The sequence below is a fragment of the Rosa chinensis genome, chromosome 6 (assembly GCF_002994745.2).
Source record: "Rosa chinensis cultivar Old Blush chromosome 6, RchiOBHm-V2, whole genome shotgun sequence".
NCBI lineage: Eukaryota > Viridiplantae > Streptophyta > Magnoliopsida > Rosales > Rosaceae > Rosa > Rosa chinensis.
Window position 1 is genome coordinate 11,440,018 of NC_037093.1, and position 21,147 is coordinate 11,461,164.

At 44.1% G+C, this 21,147-nt stretch overlaps 3 pseudogenes; all 3 read right to left on the minus strand.

Annotated features, from left to right (window-relative positions):
- Positions 1–1,351: 1,351 nt before the first annotated feature.
- Positions 1,352–2,488, minus strand: LOC112170809 (annotated as a pseudogene).
- A 10-nt stretch (positions 2,489–2,498) lies between these two features.
- On the minus strand, positions 2,499–4,776 carry LOC112170810 (annotated as a pseudogene).
- A 3,424-nt stretch (positions 4,777–8,200) lies between these two features.
- Positions 8,201–9,620, minus strand: LOC112168891 (annotated as a pseudogene).
- Between the last annotated feature and the right edge of the window lie 11,527 nt (positions 9,621–21,147).

Below are 21,147 nucleotides of genomic sequence, written 5' to 3' on the forward strand. Positions count from 1 at the left end.
AATATTTCATAACTCTTTCAAAGTTATAGTGAAGCAGATATTATTCCATCGTGCTTCTATGTTCGGAAAGTTGTGAATGTTACTAAAACGTTCACTAGGCGCAACCCAAAGGTTGTTAGCGTTATCCTCATTCATGTACTCAAACTGGAGGGCCATCTTCATGTGGCGCTTCATCAGGGTAAATGCCCTGGAATTTTCTATCTCAGTTTGTGAGTCTTGAGCGGTTCCTTTAGAATAGGGCTCTTGGATTGTAGGCAAATAAATATCCCGTGCCCGTTGAATCCAATGGAGTAAAATCGAGCTCGTTCAAGTCTTACATCCTGAAAGGAAAGCAAGAACGTATTAGTTTTGGAGTCAATGCTTCCACGAAAACTAATATAAGATTTCTGAGCCTTAATGCTACCAAGAAATCGATTTCCAAGAATATTTGGATTAGACCGAAACAATGATGTTTAAATGGTCAAAATCTATGCTCACGAACGCTCTTAGTCCATAGCTTACGAACGCTCTTAGTTCGTTAAATCGATGCTTACGGACGCTCTTAGTCCGAAGTCTTACGAACGCTCTTAGTTCGATAATTGCGTGAATCCCCACGATTCCGCTTTTCAAGAATCGAACCCATGTTATAAGAAAGGTGGGATGTAGAAGAAGGGAGGTTTTCAAGTCCCCGAGAAAAGAAGAAATATTTAAATTTCGAATTATAGGAACTTCAAAACTTACTCTTTTGAATACTTACTTGTTGAAAATTCGGAGCAGATTCTGTTCTGAACAGCTTGTACTTCGATTGGTGTACAGATCTCAATATAATAGAGGTTAGATGGAAGAGACAGAGACGAACAACTTTGATGAAGAAAGTTTTTCGATCTGAGCTTCCGAACTAGACGTTTCGAGGCTTGCAAGAAGACGGATGTGCACAGGAACGGGAAAAAGATGCAGTGGGTGTGCGTTGGCTTGTTTGCGCAGCAGTGATGCTTCGATGGCAGCAGGCTGGAACGCAGGGCTGCAGGAAGGGGGGCAGCAGGGGCTGCTGTGCAAGGTTGCAAGCGCACGGGCACGCGGGCTGCAGCGAAGGCTCGGCTAGCTCGGGCTAGGGGCTGCTTTGTGAATGAGTTTTGGTTTTCTGTTTTGTGGTTAGAGTCGTGCTGATAACGTGTTTAAGTATATTGGTATTGAGAGAGATTGATAAGAGAAGTGTGTATTATTATTGAGAATAGGAGCCCTATATATAGGGATTACAAAGTGCTAGTTCTAATGTTACAAGGAATACCAATCCGTGTAGGATTGGGAAATCTAGAACCTTCTCTCCTATTGCAACTCCTAGTTTGATAAGGCACACTAAATCGATATTCCTTCAACAGTAAGATGATCCGCCTTCCACCACACCCTTTCTTGCCACTTCCCCAAGCTTCTTGGCTCTGCTTCTCATTTCCTCTGCTTCTTCACCCACCATAATATGTTTCACCACCTTCTCTATAGCTTCACTCATCACTTTTTCCCCTCCAAATCTAGCCCAATTTGAAACACCAATACCAACCCCAATGCCAAGTATTTGAGTCACCAGCTTTTCATTGTGAAACTGGTCAGCAAACGCCGGCCACGTAGCCATCGGAACTCCAGCAGACACTGCTTCAAGCGTCGAGTTCCACCCACAATGTGTCACAAAGCCTCCGACCGCCACGTGTTCAAGAATTTGCACCTGAGGTGCCCACCCTCTTATAACTAGTCCTCTGCTTTCAACTCTCTTCTCAAACCCTTCCGGCAACCAATCCTTATCACTTTCATGATCATTATTTTCATCTTTCTTGACAACCTAAATGAATTGCTGCCCGGAAGCTTCGAGTCCCAAAGCAATTTCAATGAGCTGAGCATCATCAAACTTGACGACACTCCTGAAGCTCACATAAATTACTGAATTGGGTTTCTTGGAATCCAGCCATTTCTGACATTCAAGTCCATCTATGGAGCTTGTTAGTCCTCTTTGTGCCTTATCTTCAATCTCCTTATGGCATAGAAATGTGGGGCCTATATGCCAAGCCTTGATTCCCAGAACGTTCCTATAATGGTCAACATAGGCTGGTTCAATCTCATAGAAACTGTTAACAACAACCCCAAAGCTGCTCCTCTCCTATTCAGCAGCCGATTGGACGAAACGTTTCAACTCACATTCTTGATTCATGAAATCAGGTATTTGGTTTCCTGGAATCTTGAACTCATGCGGTAAATTGGGAATGACAAGTGGTTTGGAATCGGACAGTTCTGTGAGGTCCATTTTCATCAAATACTGTGAAACTGATAGAGAGATGAAATTTGTTCCATGGAAAATAAGCCTTGGAATTTCAAACCTTGCAGCGACATCAGTTGTCCATGGGAAAAATATGTCGGCTACAAGACAATTGGGTCTGTGTTCTTTGATCAACTTCTCAAGTGGTTGCTCTAGCATCGTGGTGGCCTTCAAGAACTTCTGGAGGTCTTCATACCTTTCAACCATGTGAACACTCTCACACCCTTCTGGCAATCCAACCTCTCACACCCTGGACAGCAGAAAAAGATGAATCACCTTCTTCAACAGCCCTGTTTGTCATCTCTCCAAGCACTTTAACTCTGTTTCTCATTTCCTCTGCATCATCACCCACCATGATTCTTGTCACAGTCCTCTCTCAATGGCTTTCCTCTACATACGGGCCTTGCTCTTCAAACTTTCATCCACAAATGAAACCCATTTTTCTGCACCAACAGCAACCCCAACACAAAGTATCTACATCACCAACTTCTCATTGTTAAAGACTTAAAGTGATCAGCGAACATCAGACAGAGACTCCCCCAAGGATTGATTTCCACCCACAATGACAGAGAAATGCTCCAACGGCTTTATGTTCAAGAATCAGCAGTTGGGGGGCCCAATCTCTTATAATCAATCCCTTATTTTCCATTCTCTTCTCAAATCATTCAGGCAACTACTCTTCTGTCTCTTTCTTTTGTTTCTTCACAACCCAAATGAAGTCTTGTCTAGAAGCCTCAAGGCTTGCTGCAATTTCCAGGAGCTGACAATCAGCAAAGTTGGTCATGCTTCTTAAAGTCACCGAAACATACATGTACAACCGAATTGGGTTTCTTAGAGTCAAGCCATTTCAAGCACTGGTGTTTCTCAGTAGCAGAGCTTTCAACTAATCTCCTCTTGGCTTGTTCTTCTGTTGCCTTGTGGCACAGGGAAACCGGTCCAATATGCCATGCCTTCCTGCCATACACCATCCTGTAATGATCTGCATAATCTGATTCAAGTTCATAGAAGCTGTTAACAATGACCCCCTAGCTCCTTTCCTCATGCTCTAGGCATGCTTTTAAAAACTTGGTAAATTCTGCTTCATCATCTAGCTTAAAACAATCCGAGATTTGGTTTCTCGTTATCTTGATCTCATCTGGGAGACCAGGAATAACAATAGATTCGGTTTCAGATAACAAGTTCTTGTGAGATTGATGTATCATCACACTCAATGTAGCACACAAGTGAAAAAACCAGTTGCATGGAAATATAGCCTTGGAATTCCGAACTTGGCAGCAACATTTGTAGCCCAAGGAAAGAAAGCATCAGAAACAAGGCAATGAGGTCGATGTTCATCCAAAATCTGCTTGAGCTGTGGTTCAAGCTAGCAAAGTGGTGGCTATGAAGAATTTTCCTTCCATCTCTAGGGATTGGGGTAGTGATCAAATCAGCCCTCTCACATTCCTCAGGCAACCCAACTTCAACAAATGGGAACTTGATGATAATAAGTTCAATTTTATGATCAGACCCCAAACTTTTTGTTCTTTGGGTTGCTTTGGTAAAGAATGGTGCATTGAGGGTCGGGGAGTGGTTATTATGATCGAATTAACACCACGAGAAGAAAATAATTTGCCTATATGTGTGAGGGTATGATGTGGCCTTGAGCCATGTATAGGAAGAACAAGATATTAAGCTTCTCACAGGATTTAGTTTCCATAGCAAGACAGACACTATAGAGAATTGAAGATGATGACACTGGTGTTGAAGAACAAATTGATAATGACCGTATGAGATAGCATCTTATATACGTGCCTTCTGGCCATGGATAAGTAATGAAATTATCTATTTTCTCAAAAACCCAAATGCAGTCTTGTCTAGAAGCTTCAAGACCAACTGCAATTTCTAGGAAATTGACCATGCTTCCGAAACATATTTAAACCACAGAATTGGGTTTCTTAGAGCTTAGCCATTTCAAGCACTGGTGTTCATCAACAGAGGCCACCGGTCCCTTCTATGCTTTATCTGTTGCCTTGTTGCATAATAAAACCGGGCCAATATGCCATGCCATCCTCCCACACACCTTCCTGTAATGATCTGCATAAACTGGGTCAAGTTCATAAGAGCTGTTAACAATGACCCCATAGCTCCTTTCCTCACTCTCTATGGCTGCTTTGAAGAACTTGGTGAGTTCTGCTTTAGCATCTAGCTTAAAAAAAATTTGGGATTTGGTTTCTTGTTATCTTGATTTCATCTGGGAGATTAGGAATAATTACGAAAGATTATGAGTCGGTTGACAACTTCCTGTTAGGTTGATATATCATCACACTCAATGAAGCACATAAAGGGAAGAAACCAGTTCCATGAAAATATAGCCTTGGAATTCCAAACTTAGCAGCAACATCAGTAGCAAAAGGAAAGAAAGCATCAGCAACAAGGCAATGAGGACGATGTTCATCTAAAATTTGCTCGAGCTGTGGTTCAAGCAAACTGGTGGCAATGAAGAACTTTCCTTCCATCTCTGGTGTTGTAACTAACTCAGCCTTCTCACATTCTTATGGCAAACCAATTTCGGCATATGGAAACTTGATGAGAACAAGTTCAATTAATTTCATGATCAAACTCCAAACTTTTGGTTCTTTGAGTTGCTTTGGAAAAGAATGGTGCATTGAGTGGAGTGGTTATTATGGTGGATTTGACACCATGAGAGGAAAATAGTTTGGCTATATTTGCAAGGGGTATGCTGTGGCCTTGAGCCATGTATGGAAAGAAAACGATGTCAAGCTGCTTGCAAGATTTAGTTTCCATGGTGCTGCTCTACACTAGCTCTGGTACAGGTGGCAGAGAATTGAAGATGATGAAGAACAAAAACAATTAGTGTAGGCTAAGGGCTTAATTGCTACACTGAATACATAATTAGAGGCATGGTCCCATCAGAAGGCAATGCAGAATGGTAGGTTTGCATCGTGTTCACTTTACAGTTTTTATTTTAATATGTTCAACATTCTATTGGTTTTGTTAGTTTAGTGTAGTGTAACATTAAGTAAAGTGAATATGATCATGAGCAAGAGTAGTTTAATATAAGTTATATAACTTTTCTTAAGTGGAGCGAATATTATCATGAGCAAGAATAGTTTAGTATAAGTACTTCCTTTTAAGTGAGCAAAATTGTTCATACCTTCAACCAGTGGCAGATCCAGGAATGAAAGTTTAGGTGGGCTAGAACTTCTTAACCAAAAAAAGAAAAAATTATTAGTTACATTCACATTGTATTTGTCACCATCTATACACATAAGATCTAAATCACCCAATTCTAGCACATACCGCTAACATTAAACAAACCTCCTTCATCATAAACCTGAAGTACTCTAGACATATCACATCCTTTAGACGACTCTTGAACAAAATTTGTCTCATCAACCATATTGGATAAGAAATTTGGGCTTGTTCTGTAGATATAATAAGGGTTGTGGGCATTTGTAAGATCCAATAAAGTAGCATTACCCTCCCTAAACTGAAAAGCAAATACATATGAATGAGGAACTTCAACAATGCTAAGTACTAACGGTCCATCTTCTATATACTTAGAAATAACATAAACATCTTGTTCTCTAATGTTCCATCCTAGTAACAACAATTCATTAAGGACTGCCCCACTCTTGCAATGTCAAATATTCCTATTGTATTTGAGCCCAGTAAAAGTTCAGAATAGAAAATAACATGAGAAATGGCTTCTATCCTCAAACACTTGACAATTCAAAACGTACGATATCCTTTCATTCAGAAATACACGTGATCATCATACCTATTTATACCAACGGCAAGTATAGGATTATGCTCCTTACTTTGATTAGGATCCTGTGGAATAAAGCTCATGCTCCATATAGCACCTGATATTAGGCCCGGCCTTACTGCTAAGCAGTCTTGGCAACAGCCCAAGGCCTCAAAGCATAAGGGGCACCAAATATAAAAGCCCATTATATATTAGTAATATGTATGTATTTGCTATAAGTCCATTTTTATAATGATAAAGACAGAAAATGTTAACCAATAGAAACCGGAAAAGTCAAGATAGTGGTATTTAATTAGAATTAATATTAGGATCTCTCTCTTCCAACCATTTTTCTCTTTCTTTGCAACGTCTCGCTCTCTCTTCTTCCATAAATCAAGAAGAAACTTTTTCTTTTCTCAACTTTTCCCTCCATATCTCTCTCAATCCCTCTTCCCTCACAAACTAATTTGAGTCATTGCCTCAACTGATAATTTCTTCCTATTGTTTTCTCTTCTGACTTTTTTTTCTTCTTTTTTTTTTTTTTTTGCTGCAATCTCTAAAAATTGGGGTTTTTGAAATAATAATAAGAGGTATGTTTTCTGCTTTTCTAGACTCCAATCGAGAATGAGAAAAAGATTATGCTGTTTCTTTTAAGGAGTTTGGTTAACCTCAATATTGATGCAAGTTTTGTTTATAATTATGCTTGTGCAGTCTAGAGGTTTTTCATTGGTTGCATGAATTTTGCGGTAGAGTTTGACAGTTCATAATATATTTGTTTTTTTTTTTTCTCAATTAAGAGAGAAATTTTGTTTTGTTTATGTATAAATGTGTTAATCCTCAATAAATTTTGAAACATGGATTTATATAGACTCTTTAACAATGTAGAGTTTTTTTTTTAAAAAAAAGAATACTCTTTAACAATTTAGAGATAAGGGGCCTAACGATAATTCTCGCCCGGGGCCTCGAAAGACTCAGGACCGGCCCTACCTGATTTACTGTTTTTCTGGACTCTAGCAACACTCACATCGACTTCGTTTTCAGGGGTATACTTTTGATTACCATACCAACAAAAAGACCCAATTTTTAACCTTTGATCTAAAGCTACTACAAAAGACTCAATTTTTATTGATTACCATAGAAACAAAAACACATGGACACCCCCTTTGATCTAAAACTACTACCTTTCATATAAACTGAGTTAGAAGGCTTCAACGAGTTTCAGGTCCCAAACAATGCCATTGTCACACAACCACAGTGAGAAGGACTTTGTCAATAATATATGTGTCCAGTGTGTCCTGTACTTTATGTTCAGTTTGATGCTCGTACATATACATATAGAAATAATGCATAGTTGTGTCTTTTTGCTTAGTTGGAAATTAACTAAAAGAACACATCGGTTATGGTATACTGCGAGCTCGATTATGGTTACTTTCTGAAGAAGCAGTTACATGTAGATCTAAAAACTTTTCAGAAGACAATTATAATGGTAAGAAACTAATGCAGACGGCTAGGTTGTCGATCTATATGTCTAGCTTTGGCTTGGAGATTGAGCTCTTGCATAGGCAGGATGAAAGTACTAGTGCTGTTGAAGAAGAAGCTTTAGGAAACATGTTGTGCTCTTGGCAGGCCATGCTATAAGTTTGATAATGAGCCAATTCTTTATGAGCTGCCTGCACTTCATCGACATCTTCACCGCCACCATTACTCTTTATTTGTCTTTGAAGAGGTAGAACTGATCGAGTAGCAGGACTTGTACTATTCTTGAGATTGAAAGATTGTGGACGAGGGTAGAGGAAATCAGTGGGAAAGAAGTAGTATTGGAGGCCAGACATGTAAAGGCCCTTTACTTCTGTTATTAGTCTATGTATTTTTGAGTGATATGAGGCTATTCAGTTGCTAGCTTCTCAAAGATTTTGCTTCTCCATCTCATGCATCTTTAGGTATTTATTAGTTAACACCATCAAATTAGCTAGGAAACATAAACCATCAAGTAGTCATAGGAAAGACAATCAACGTAGTCATTGGAAACATAATCAAACTAGGAAACGTAATATTATTACAGGATAATGTTTCTCAAGAACATCAAAGTGGTTTTTCAGAGCAAATTGAAATTGGAATAAAACTTTACATATTTTAAACTAGTTATTGATGTAACATTTCCATCTTAAGATTCAAGCCCTGAGGGACCTCAAATCTTCAATTAGAGCATTCATATCCGAGAAAGATGAACCACCTTCTTGAACAACCCTTGTTGCCATCTCACCAAGCGCTTTGGCTTTGCTTCTGATTTTTTCAGCTTCACCACCCACCATGATTCTAGTCAAAGCCTTTTCTATGGCCTCCCTTTTCACACTGGCTTCCCTCTTCACACTATCCTCCTCAAATGTCGACCATTTTTGAGCACCAACAACAACCCCAATCCCAAGTATCTGAGTCACGAACTTTTCATTGTAAAACTGCTCTGCAGACACTTGCCAAGTGATCATTGGCACCCCAGCCGACACTGCTTCATGGATAGAGTTCCATCCACAATGAGTCACAAACCCTCCAATAGCTTCGTGCTCAAGAATCGCTACTTAGGGAGCTCAACCTCTTATAATAACTCCCTTACCTTCCATTCTCTGCTTAAACCCTTTTGGCAACCACTCTTCTTTTTCATTGTTTTCTTTCTTCACAACCCAAATGAACTCCTGCCCACTAGCCTCAATCCCTACTGCAATTTCCAGGAGCTGAGAATCACTGAAATTGGTCATGCTCCCAAAACATATGTAAATCACTGAACTGGGTTTCTTAAAATTTAGCCAATGGAAGCAGTCATTTTCTTCATCAACTGCTGCCTTGTTGAACAAGAAAACCGGGCCAATATGCCACACTTTCCTTCCAAACACATTCCTGTAATGATCTGCATAATTTGATTCGAGTTCATAGAAGCTGTTAACAATAACACCATAGCTCTTTTTTTCACTCTATATGGATGCTTTGTTCAATTTGGTGAATTCTGTCTCAACATTTTGATTGAAGAAAGCCGGTAATTGGTTTCTTGTCATCTTGATCTTATTTGGTAAATTAGGAATTACAAAAGATTCTGAATCAGATGAAACCTTCTTGTGAGGTTGATACAATAACAGGTTTAGTGAAGCACACATTGGGAAAAAACCAGTTCCATGAAAGTTCAGCCTTGGAATACCGAACTTGGCAGCAACATCAGTAGCCCAAGCAAAGAAAGTATCTGCAACAAGGCAGTGAGGTCAATGTTGGTCCAGAATTTTGTCAATTTGTGGTTGAAGCAGAGTGGTAGCTTTGAAGAACTTCTCCTTCATTTCCGGGGTTGTGGCCAAATTTGGCCTTTCAATTCCCTCGCGCAATCCAACCTCAATACATGGGAATTTGATGACAAGAAGTTCAATATCAAAACCAGAACTTTGGATTGGTTTAGAAAATTGTGGTGCGTTGAGGGTGGTGGTTATTATGGTGGTTCTTACACCATGTGAAGCAAATAGCTTGGATATGTTTATGAGGGGTATAGTGTGGCCTTGACCAATATATGGAAAGAAAAAAAATTTGAAGTGGTTGATGGGATTTAATTTCCATAGGGTCAAGTATTGTACAGTAGCTGCTATGCAATAGCAAACACAGTGTTGATGGAGAAGAAGGTTAAGGGTGATTTCATTAAAGCAAATAAGGATTAGTTATAGTGAAGGTAGACTTAGGAGGCAAGGCTTTTTGTTTGTTGGCTACGAAATAAACAAGTTTAGTATGAAGTAAAATATTAGAAAAGACCAAGATTGATGAGTGATTGACAAGCATAAACGGATTAAACGCACATTGAGGAAAGGCAAATTGGCATATATTTCTTTGGTTTCATAGTGTCTTGCGTCATTAGCTCACAGTAAGAGATTCTTTTAGTATTTTGTTAATTCATTTTTGACCGTTTCAGTTGTCCCAAAATTGTTTATTTTTTTTGGATTCATGGACGACTGGACAATCCCATGTCAGAAAATTTACACAGAATGGTAGAACTTATTATGTGCATAGTTTACCACTAAGTGCTTTGATGTTTTTAGATAAAACGTAACACTATAAGTGATTAAATTTAGACCATATCAGTACAATATTAATCATGTAATGAGTCTTTTCACATGCAACATCCAATTTTCACCTCAATAGGTATTAATTTTTGCTTTTTTTTTAACCACAAAGAAAAACAAGCTAACGAACTCTAAACTTCGGAAGACCCAAACGATCTTCATTACAATTTGAAGCAATGAAACTAGGAGTTGTATCCCACCACACAAAGTCAGTAGAAGACGTACCATAGTTGGCTAATGCATCCGCAACATGATTCCCTTCGCTAAATATATGAGATGAATGAAAATTCATTTGAGAAATGCGAAACAAACAATTATTCCATTGAACCCAAAGCTACAAGGAACCAAAGAATGTCAAATTTGAGTATTAATCATGTTCATATTTGAGACGGCACATTCGAACAACTCGTGATATTTTTACTATTGATTTATCGATCTAGTTATTTTGTGCTATATGTAGATCAAACTCACCTCTGTTGTTTTTATCTTGATCAAAGACATGCACGTTGCCTCACTGGAAAACTTGCCTAGTGCCCTACCTAAGAAGGTCATGGCCAGTCGGCCCAAATCCTCAATGCCTTGTCCCTAATAATTCACTTCTTGCAAATCAAAATGCTAAATCCCACATAACTGAAACTTAAAAACATTAGTTCTTATAAATTCTACACCAAATTTAGTAATATACTGATCCTTTTTATTTTTTAAATCAAATAAACGATTCATATATAATGTTAATGTTTAAAGTTCAGCGGTAGCTAAACCTTTACTAACGCTGGTCCGATGGGCGGTCCGCCATCAATGATATTCAGAGTCCCCGCTACCTGTCAAGTAAAATATAGAGGGCGTCAGAGGGAGACCGCGCTAGGCGGTCTTCTCTTCTCCGATGCCTAAGTTAGTCAATGTATTTATGTTGACAAAGTAACAGTAGGTAAGTATTACATGCGTAATTAATGAGGAGAGAGGAGAGACCTTTTATAAGTGAAGAAGGAGCTGATCTTCTTCATGTTTTTGATGTGGGACTGATATGCTTCAGTCCCCAACTCTTGGATCTTCTGATGCTGTCTTGGCGCGGAGCGTGGCGGCGCGTCAACGGTGATCTGGGGGCAAGCCGGGGCTCAAGTGGTAGCCTGCTTGGATGTGTTCCCGTAGGTCACTCCTTTGGCAGGAGTTGGTACCGCTAGCGGTAGCATGAGCGTGGCTCATTATAGCTAATTATGCTTGTGAATGCCTATGTAAGTACAAGTCCCTCAAGTCCTCAGTCAAGGAGGGCAATCTTGGTTGGGGAGTTTCCTAGCGGTTCGAAGCGTTGCTTCCGCCAGTCTTACAAAAGCATAATTAGCGTTAGTGCGTTGTCAACCATGGAGTTACTGAGCAAACGCTTTATACCCTTCCGGGTGGGCCCCTGCTAAGCCCCCTAGGGAGTCCCCCATTCCCCTGCTAAGATAGACCTCCATTTGGCCTGTGTATTGTTTGTTGAGGGGAGCTGCACTGAGCAGAGAGTGTTGGGTAGCGAACCCAATCTTTGATACCCAAGTGGCGAGGGTCAACGTGCCTGATCAGGGTCGTCGGAGACTGTTGATGCATCCCCCTACCTGTCCCGGAGGGCCATGTTTTGACTGCAACGCCGCTTTGCGGTAGTTGTCAAAGTGAGGCGTTGCCTCGAGAATCGCTGCTGGCGGAAGTCCCTCCGCCAATGATAAGTGGTTGGCAATGTCGCGATAACCTGCCTAGCGGTATCCTGGTGTATGGCGTTGCGGTCAGTGGTGACTGTCTTCCCAGGTGTTTGAGGGAGAAGTCTCACTAGCGGTTGTCCTTATTGGAGACTATCTCACTTGTATGATGGAAGGAGAAGTTCCGCTAGCAGAGTTGAGCTTAGCGGAGACTATCTCGCTTGCAAGATGGAGGGAGAAGTTTCGCTAGCGCAGTTGTGCTTAGAGGAGACTATCTCGCTTGCAAGATGGAGGGAGAAGTTCTGCTAGCTGAGTTGCGCTTAGTGGAGACTATCTCGCTTGCAAGATGGAGGGAGAAGTTCCGCTAGCGGAGTTGCGCTTAGCGGAGACTATCTCGCTGAGTGCTTCGATGATTGGCGATTTTCCGTCTCGATGGTTACCTTGGACAGACGCTTCGTGCGCTTGGGTTTGACACGTGGCCTATATGTATTGGGTTAGCGTGTGTGATAATGTCTCTTCAGCATGCCCGTCACCTCGCTATTAATGTGGATAATTATTGATTTTGTAACCGAGACGACGCCTCGGTTAATCAGGAGAGTAAGTGCGCTTGTGAGGCACATGTACGGTTGTAGTGCGATGTCGTTTTTCAGCGGACGGCCTAGATTAGTTTGACATTGACATAAAAGAGAGGGAAACCTTGTGTTTTGGCACTTCGTACTTTTTACATTGTGTTGTCGTCTTCAAGCTTCGCTCTGCGTTTTGAGAAGAGTATTGCTGAGATTCCATGAAGATATCCAGTTTTTGGAAGCACGAAGATCTTCTGCCGTGAAGAGAAGTGTTTTCGATCGCACTCTAGTCTTCATCTTTGAGGTTGGTACTCTGAATCTCATCCCTGTTTTACTGGATTTTTTTGTTTGTTTTTTGTCGGTTTCTGGGTTTTTTTCCGATTTGGGGTACTGTGTTCCTCCCCGGTGTGCTCTGAGGGTGTAAAGCAAGTTTTGGTGATGGGTTTTGGTGTTTGGTAGAGGGTTGGGGTCTGGATGGTCGAATCTGGGTTTTTGAGTATATGGGTACTTTTTGTTCTTGTTTTGGTGTTTTCTGGGCAAGTGTTCTTGATGCTTCTGGATGTAACCGAGAAAGGACTAGCCTAGATCCTGGGCCAACTAATTGGTTTGAGTTTTAGGGTTTTGGGATGGCTAGCATCATAGAGATTTCAAGAGGTGAGGATTCTGGGTCTGACGAGTCGCTCAACGTGGCGGATAGGGTTTTTATTGACTCGTTGCGTCCGTCTACCCCTGCAGGAACTTCCTGGTCTGAACCACTAGACATTGCACCGCTACAAACCATACCTTGGGAAGTTGCCATGGGTCATGCTGGTCGTCCTGAGAGTTCCAGGGCAGGAGAGGATGCCATTACTCTTAAAAGGCAGGAGGATAGGCTGGCGAGTAACAGCGCAGCTAGCGGCTCCGCCGATGGGGTGAGAGAGGCTGGCAGTGAAGAGGTTGAGTCAGCCTGGGCTCTCCGCTACTGTACCGCGGTTGACGAGGCGAGAGGGCTGATGACGGTGGCTGCCGTTGTAACGCCCCAAACTGCACCTCGCCAGCTTGAGCATGTCACAGTGCCGCGAGACTCTAAAACATAAATCGAATGCTCGATTTACATTCTAGAGAATCGCAAGGCATTTTTGTTGATAAACTTTTTCGTAAATCGCACAGCGGAGACTTTAAAATACTTTTGAGGTGAAAGCTTCTTGAAATTACAAAATTCACTTTGTTCGTCTAGAACTTGTCATTTTTGACTGGTCGAGGACTAATAGACTTAACCACACAATGAACACTCAACAACAAGTTTCAGAATGGCGTGGATCAAGAAATAAAGATCAAGAGTACATCAGAAACTCGTTTACCGTCCGGAAAGGTTATCAAATTCCGCGCACCCAGCTCCGTCCGCTACAATCCCGTTACCAGTGCACAGTACCTGCACATACACTGTTGTAGGGGTGAGCTTTCGTCCTCGCTGCTCTATGGGACCTACTCCGGCTAAGTTTGAAAATCAACTAAAACTTTGTAATAATTTGGATTTGGGCCCAGTGTGAAAACAAAGCGAATATATATGTAAGAACGACAAACTTAAAATATCATTAATCTTAAAACTCGATGCATGATTAGAAAACTACGTGCGATTTACCTGATGGCCTGGTTCCGTAGAACCAACATCTGACCTTACCAGTCACAGAGCTCCAAACTTTAACACACTAGCTACACACACGGAACCGGGTCGTCATTGCGATTGCGCACCGTCCGACCGGTGTAGCTAACCCTCCGGAGGTTTAGGGGTGGCTAATCCCCGAGGAAGTCATCGACCACCTTTCCGCTCTCACAAACCGCCATCAACAATCTTATACGCACGTAACTTGAAAACATTTTAAATTTGAACTAACAATACACTTTCATCATGCATCACGTATATAAACAAATATGGAAAACCATTAGCCAATAGAGAGTCCCGAGTCCCCTACCTGGATTCCGATGCTTTCTCTCACGTACTCCGAGAGTCGCGAACCTTCCGTTCCTCGGGTATCTGGAGTCCTAAGTTTCGACATTTCGATAGTTAATATATTTTGAACAATTATTTAAATCTTGACGATTAATAAATCGTCCGACCAACTTTTCCTAGTTTGACTAGGAGTTGACCAGTTTGACCAACCGTAATAGGTTCGATAATTAACCCAAATTACCGAACATTTTACGTGAAATTACGATATCGACCAATTACGACTATGTCGAAGTAAATCAAGCAACGACTTAATTTCAAACATATTAGGTGTACCTGAAATTTGCTAAGGCCACCCAATACTTTCCAATTTTCATACAAGGTGAGCCCAAAACTACTAAGGGCACCCAACCCTAACTTTTCTCCTTAACTGAAATATAATTTCTTCCGATTCACATCAACGCAACCACTAACATAACAAATTGCCTTAGCAACCTTAACTAAATATCAAACTGATAAAACCAACTCCCTTACAAACAGTAAGTACCAACCAGAAACGAACCCATACCAATTCAATCCACCATTCTCAACACAACTTCACAGTAAACTTGTAAACACAGGCATTCAACTTCAGAAGCAAACTATACAAACAAGTTCCCAGAACTGTCAATGGATTCTAACTAACCTTGCCATCAAACTCGATCACAAACAAAATCTCAAATTGCAGGTCGGCTCTCTGTCGAAGAACACAGCAAACCGGAGTCAGCCTAGTCGATTCTGAGTTGATCAACTCAACCCAAGACTGCAGATTTATCTCGACCAAGACCCAAGTGGTGGTTAGGACGCAGAAGTTAAACCGAGGAAGCCAAAACAACCACCGGCAACGTCAATTTCGACGGCGTCCGAAGCATACCCAGAAGCACAATCCATTAATCTCAATCGAATTGAAAAACTAATTAGACTAAGGTGCAGAGCGTGATGAGAGTGAGTTTCATACCACAAGCGGCTCTGTCGGTGGCCCGAGTCGCCGGAGTTTGCAGAAATCGCCGGAGGAGACCCAAGGCTTTCAGTCGTCGAATCCCCGCTTCTAGTCGCTGCATGTATGATCTGGAACCACAGGGACGTAGACGACGCGGAGGTTAAGGGAATGGTGGGTGTGCGCCGTCGTGGGGTGGCCGGATGGTGGCGCAACGGCCGGGTTTCTTCTCGGGTCGTGGAGGCGTCTGGGTCAAAGAACTCTAGTTCTCTCTCTCTCTCTCTCGTGTTTTCTGATTCAATCTCTGTCCTTGATCTAATCAAGGGCCCTATATACCTCAACCAAAATAGAAATCAAGGGCCAGGATGAAGCGGTGATAGATCAACGGCCAGGATTGCCCCGCTGAAAATCTTATTTCTTTAATTTATTTTCTAAAATTCCACAACTTCGGAAAATAGCTATAAATGGCTCGGGTATCCGGAAAATTCCCCGAAAATTTCCACGAACTCGTTGTGACATGTACTTTATTATCCAACTCCTAAATTGAGGATTTCACTTTATGAAAATTTCTGAAAATTTCCTCGAGCATCTTAACCTTTATCGAGATCGTTGAAATTCGCGTACGATCTCCGTTAAGCTCGATACATTTTTCCGGGGCTCACAGCCGTCAACCGTGTGAAGCGGGTGTTCCTCCTGCCAGGCGTTGTGAACTGCGACCACCGCTGAAGGATGAGAGAGCATCGTTCCTGGAAGCGGGGCACGCCGCCATGCACGATGCGATCTTCTGCCAGGGAGTGACACTCCCGCTGTTGCCAAACTTCCAGATTTTGGTTTGTGAGTTTGGCATCGCTTTTGGGCAGATTTGCCCTAATATGTGGCGGTTGCTGATGGCGCTCAACTCACTTTGGCGTTTGTCCGGTTTTGAGGGTCTAACTGCGGCGGAGGTGCTGCACTTCTACGAGTTAGTGTACGTGAAGCGCCAAGGTTGCAGCGGACAAGTTGATCTGAGTCATCGCTAGGGGGCGGCCAAGCTAAACGAGAACTTGAAGGACTCCATGTCACCCTAGGAGGGGACCTTCTGTGTTGGCACCGATGGATGGGAGTACCAAGCGGGGTCGAATGCTGGGGAGCCGACATTCAGGATTAAGTTGGAATTCCAACCTAACCGAGGTTGTCGGTCTGTAGCCGTCTAGAGTTGATTTTTTGTTGCGTGGTTCTTCCTTGTTGTAATGACCGTTTCATTGGTTTTTTTTTTTTTGCAGCGGGCCTGCGGTATAGCCTGTCGCGCGACGAAGAGTGCCGCTTGGCGAGCATCCGCCGTTGCTGGCAGAACAGTAATTTGCTAGATCTCCACCTACTTACCGGCTAGGAGCTGTTGGTCAATCAGCAGTTGACACGAGCCCTTGGTAAGTACCTTCTGTTGATGTGTGCCTTTGTTCGATTGCCGTCAAGCTAACCCGTTGTTTTTGGACAGACTCTCCGCCAGGTAACAAAACGAACCGCGAGGCGTTCGATAAGGCTTTGGACCGTGCCGAGATCAACAACTTCCTGGAGAACATGTACGCCTCTGGACTAGAGGCCCAAAAGACCACCGTCGACCCTCAAACACTGGCGCTGAGCCCATCTGAGGTTCCTGTGGTGCTGCCGATGCCGCATCATTCACATCTCGGCCCTGACGGCTCACCCGTGGTGCAGGCGGGAACTGGCAGAGGCAATGTCCCTACTGCGCCAGTGCAGCAGAAAGAGAGGGTGCCCGCCATTAGGCGTGGGTTGAAGGAGAGGTAGGCTGCCGCAAAGGGGCCAGTGACCATTGCGGAGCTGGAGCCGCAGACGGGAGCGCTCCCCGTCGCCGCTGGTGTGACTCGGGTGGTACACCTAGGGAAGCGGCGACAAAACGATCCTGTCGACGAGGATGACGTGGAGACCATTGGGGTCCAGCAGCAGAAGACGGCAAGGCAGGCCCCCTCGAAGGCGACAGTGACCGTTGGGCCTGAGGTGCGGACGAGCGACCTTGACACGTTTTCCGCATATGCTGAATTTTTGACAGAGCCTGAGCGGGAGTTTATCTTCCACCTATGCGAGCGGCTCGGGTTTGGAAGCTTGGAGGGGATTGTGCGCTCAACCGCAGTTAAACAATCGTCCTTCAGCTCGGCCTTTGGACATCTCTCGGTTGGGCTGCACGAATTGTTCCTGGCGGAGTCGGCACAACCCAGGGTTGAGCGGGAGCTCAGGGAGGAGATCAAGGGCCTCCAGGGGGAGCTGGGGGAGACCAAGGACAGACTGGCGGATGTGGAGCGACGCCTGGCCAAAGTAGACTGTGATGCAGCGGATGCCAGTGGCAAATTGGTCGTCACCGTTGAGCGGGACCTAGAGCGGAAGGACCTCGTCTCCAAGCTAGAGCAAGATATAGCCTTGTTGAGGGATAGCGTGGCGGCAAAGGATAAGAAAGTTGAGATCCTTCAGCGGGAAACTGCCGCCAGGTCCGTTGAGGTGAAGAAGCTGGAGAGCGAGGTTGCTCACCTGGGTGCTGAGGGGGAACGTGCAGCGGCCGCCGCTATGGAAACGTTTAAACAGTCGGCAGAATACAAGAAGGCCATGACCGAGGCGGCGAAGGCCGGTGCCATGGCCAATGTGGAACTGTTGAATCAGAATGACGCTATCAATTGGGTCAAGGCATCCCGGCCCGCTGGGCCAGCAGGTCAAAATGCACCGCCCGCGAGGGATGTGGTTCCCGCTGCGGCTAAGGGTGCCCGCTCAGGTAGCGGCGAGAGCGGTATGCGTTCGGTGGACAATTCTCAGCGAACCCCACCGCCTACTCAGTCAGAGGTCTCCCGTGCTGGCTCTCTTGCTGCCCACACCTGAGAGGACGGTACCATTATAACGCTGAGCCTTACCGCTCGCGGGTCCGATCAGACAAGTCGTCAGTCCTTGCAACAACCGCTGCTGGAGGGCGAGACTTGCTGATGCTCCTCAGCCATGAAGATGACCCCAACCTGGAAGTAGTGCTGCTGATGTCCTTTTTTTTTTGCGCCGCTAAGGCCTATTGTAACTCAACGATATTCTTGGGCGGGAGTCCCAACCCCCAATATAAAGTTGGTATTTTATTTCTGAAATTTTTCCAAGTGTGGGTGCGTTTGCTGATTGCATTGTTTGCATTTTTTTTTTTGAACCGCCAGAGTTTTGACTGCTGTTTTGTGACTCAATGAAACATTAAAGGGATTAAAATTGTTCTAAGTGCACGATGTAGCGGACTTAGTCCGCCGAATATTGTTGGCGTTGCCAGTTGATTCTTGTGCTTGGACTTGGCGACAATGGTTTGAATAATTCCTCATTTCATTGATAACTGATATATCAGCGTTTACAAAAAGCGGGGTTGTACCCGTTGGGTAGCTTCCATTAGCTAAATATTGAGTCAAAAATTTAGCTAAGCCAAGATGCTCTAGGGTAGCGGTATGACTACTTGTAGTAATATCGAAGGTGTTCGGTATTCCAAGGGTGGGTCGTTGTGATGTCATCCTTGTCTATCAGGTAGAAGGTGCCGGGGCTAGCGACTTCCACAATTTTGTATGGACCCTCCCAAGTTGGGCGGAGTGCTGTTGGCGGTGGAATGACTTCTTTCAGTACCTAATCCCCAAGTTGGAGGTTCCAGGCCTTGACCCTGGCGTTGTAGAGACGCGATACCCGCTGCTTGTTTTACAAATTGTGCAAATGGGCCTTGTGTCGTTTTTCCTCTAGGAGGTCTCTGTCGAGGTTGACGCCCTCGCCGTTGGTCTCGGGGCAGTAGCCCTTGACCCTAGCGGTAGGTTTAGTTACCTCAATGGGTAGAACGGCCTCAGTTCCGAACATCATGCAAAATGGTGTTTCACCAGTAACGGAAGTTGGGGTAGTTCTGATGGCCCACAGTACTTCCGGAAGCTTCTCCGCCCACAAACCCTTGGCATTGTCGAGCTTCTTTTTAAGCAGCTTCTTGATTATCTTGTTTGCTGCTTCGACCTGGCCGTTGGTTTAGGGGTGAGCGACAGATGCAAAACTCATCTTGGTGCCCAGGTTAGCGGTGAAAGAAATGAGTTCCTTATTGTTGAACTGTGTGTCGTTGTCTGTGATGATTGTGTGGGGGACACCATAGCGGCAATAGATGTTCTTCTAGAGGAAGTGAGTTACCTTGGCGGTGGTGATTGCCGTCAGTGGCTCCGCCTCTATCCACTTGCTATTATAGTCGATTGCAACAATGATGTATTTGAACTGGCCCTTGGCGGTTTGAAATTGGCCCATGAAGTCCAAATACCACGTGGAGTGAATCCATGGGCCAATGATGATCGACAATGGTTCCGCCGGGGCATGTGGGAGATCAGCATATTGTTGACATTTGTGGCAAGATCTGGATATCCTCTTGGCATCATCGCCGAGCGTGGGCCAAAAGTAGCCTTGTCTCATTGTGCGATTGGCCAAGGACCTGGCGCCCAAGTGGTTGCCACATTCTCCGCCGTGTATCATTGTCAGAACAACCTTCCCCTCCTCTGGGGTTAGACATCGGAGGTTGGGGTGGGTGAATCCCTGGCAGTAAAGCTTGCCATTATGGATGTTGTAGCGGGTTGCTCTCTGTTTGAGTCGTCGTGCTTCGACCTTGTCCTCTGGCAACGTTCCATTGCACTTGTATTCCATGATCTCATTCATTCAACTGGGATTGACCTCAATGTTGAAGATCTCTGCTAGGGTTTTTGTAATGCTAGGTCTGTCAAGACACTCCACCCTTGTGTCCGCTGGACTTTGGTGTGGTTGAGAGGTTACTAGTCTTGCTAGTGAATCAGCTTTGGCGTTCCTTTCCCTGGGGATCTGTGTGATGGTGTGAAATTTGAATTTTTTTAGGAGCGTTTTTACGTACCCCAAGTATGCCGCCAAAACTGTCATTGACCTGGTTGACGACTAACTGGGAGTCGCTGAATATGTTGACGCTGTCAGCCCCCGAGTCGATGGCGAGGAGTAGGCCAGCAATGAGCGCTTCGTACTCTGCCATGTTGTTTAAGGCCTTGAAGTTGAATTTTAACGCGTATTCCACGTTCAATCCCCCTGGCCCTGTCAAGATGACTCTGGCGCTGCTGGCCTTGGCACAAGCGAAGCCGTCCATGTGTAGGTTCTAGTCTGATTGCTGGGGGACTGGTTCCTCGGTGGTTATCATTGCTGTGCTGGGCTCTGCCTCTATGTTAGGTTCATCCTGACGCTTAGTGAATTCAGCAATGAAGTGCGCCACCGCCTGGCCCTTCATGGAGGTTCTTGGTTTGTAGTCAATGTCGAACTAGATGAGCTCGATGGCCCACTTGCTGAGGTGCCTCGAGTGCTCAGGGTTCTGCATTACTTGCCTCAGCGGTTGATTCGTTTAGACATGAATTGTGTGGGCCTGAAAATACTGGTGGAGGCACCTAGCGGCGATGATGAGTACAAAAAACAAGCTGTTCCAGGGGTGGATATCTTATTTCGGCCCCGTTCATGCCTATGCCAGAGTAGAATACGGGGAGCTCATCCTGGCCTTCCCTCCGGACAATGGCGCAGCTTACCGCTGTCTGTGATACCGCTAGGTATATGTATAGTGTCTCCCCCTGTACAGGAATAGAGAGGAGTGGCACTGCCGCCAAGTACTCCTTTAAGCTTTGGAACGTTGCCTCACAGTCCGGGTTCCAGTCGATGACCTTCTTGTGGGTTGTCTTCAGGATTTTGAAAAATGGGAGACATCTGTCAGTGAGTCTGGAGATAAACCGATAGAGGGCGGTTAGTTTGCCCTGGAGACTCTGAACGTGTTTCTTCCATTCTGGAGCCTTCATGTTGAGGATGGCTTGTACCTTGTCAGGGTTGGCCTTTATGCCCCGCTCACTGACTATGTAACCTAGAAATTTGCT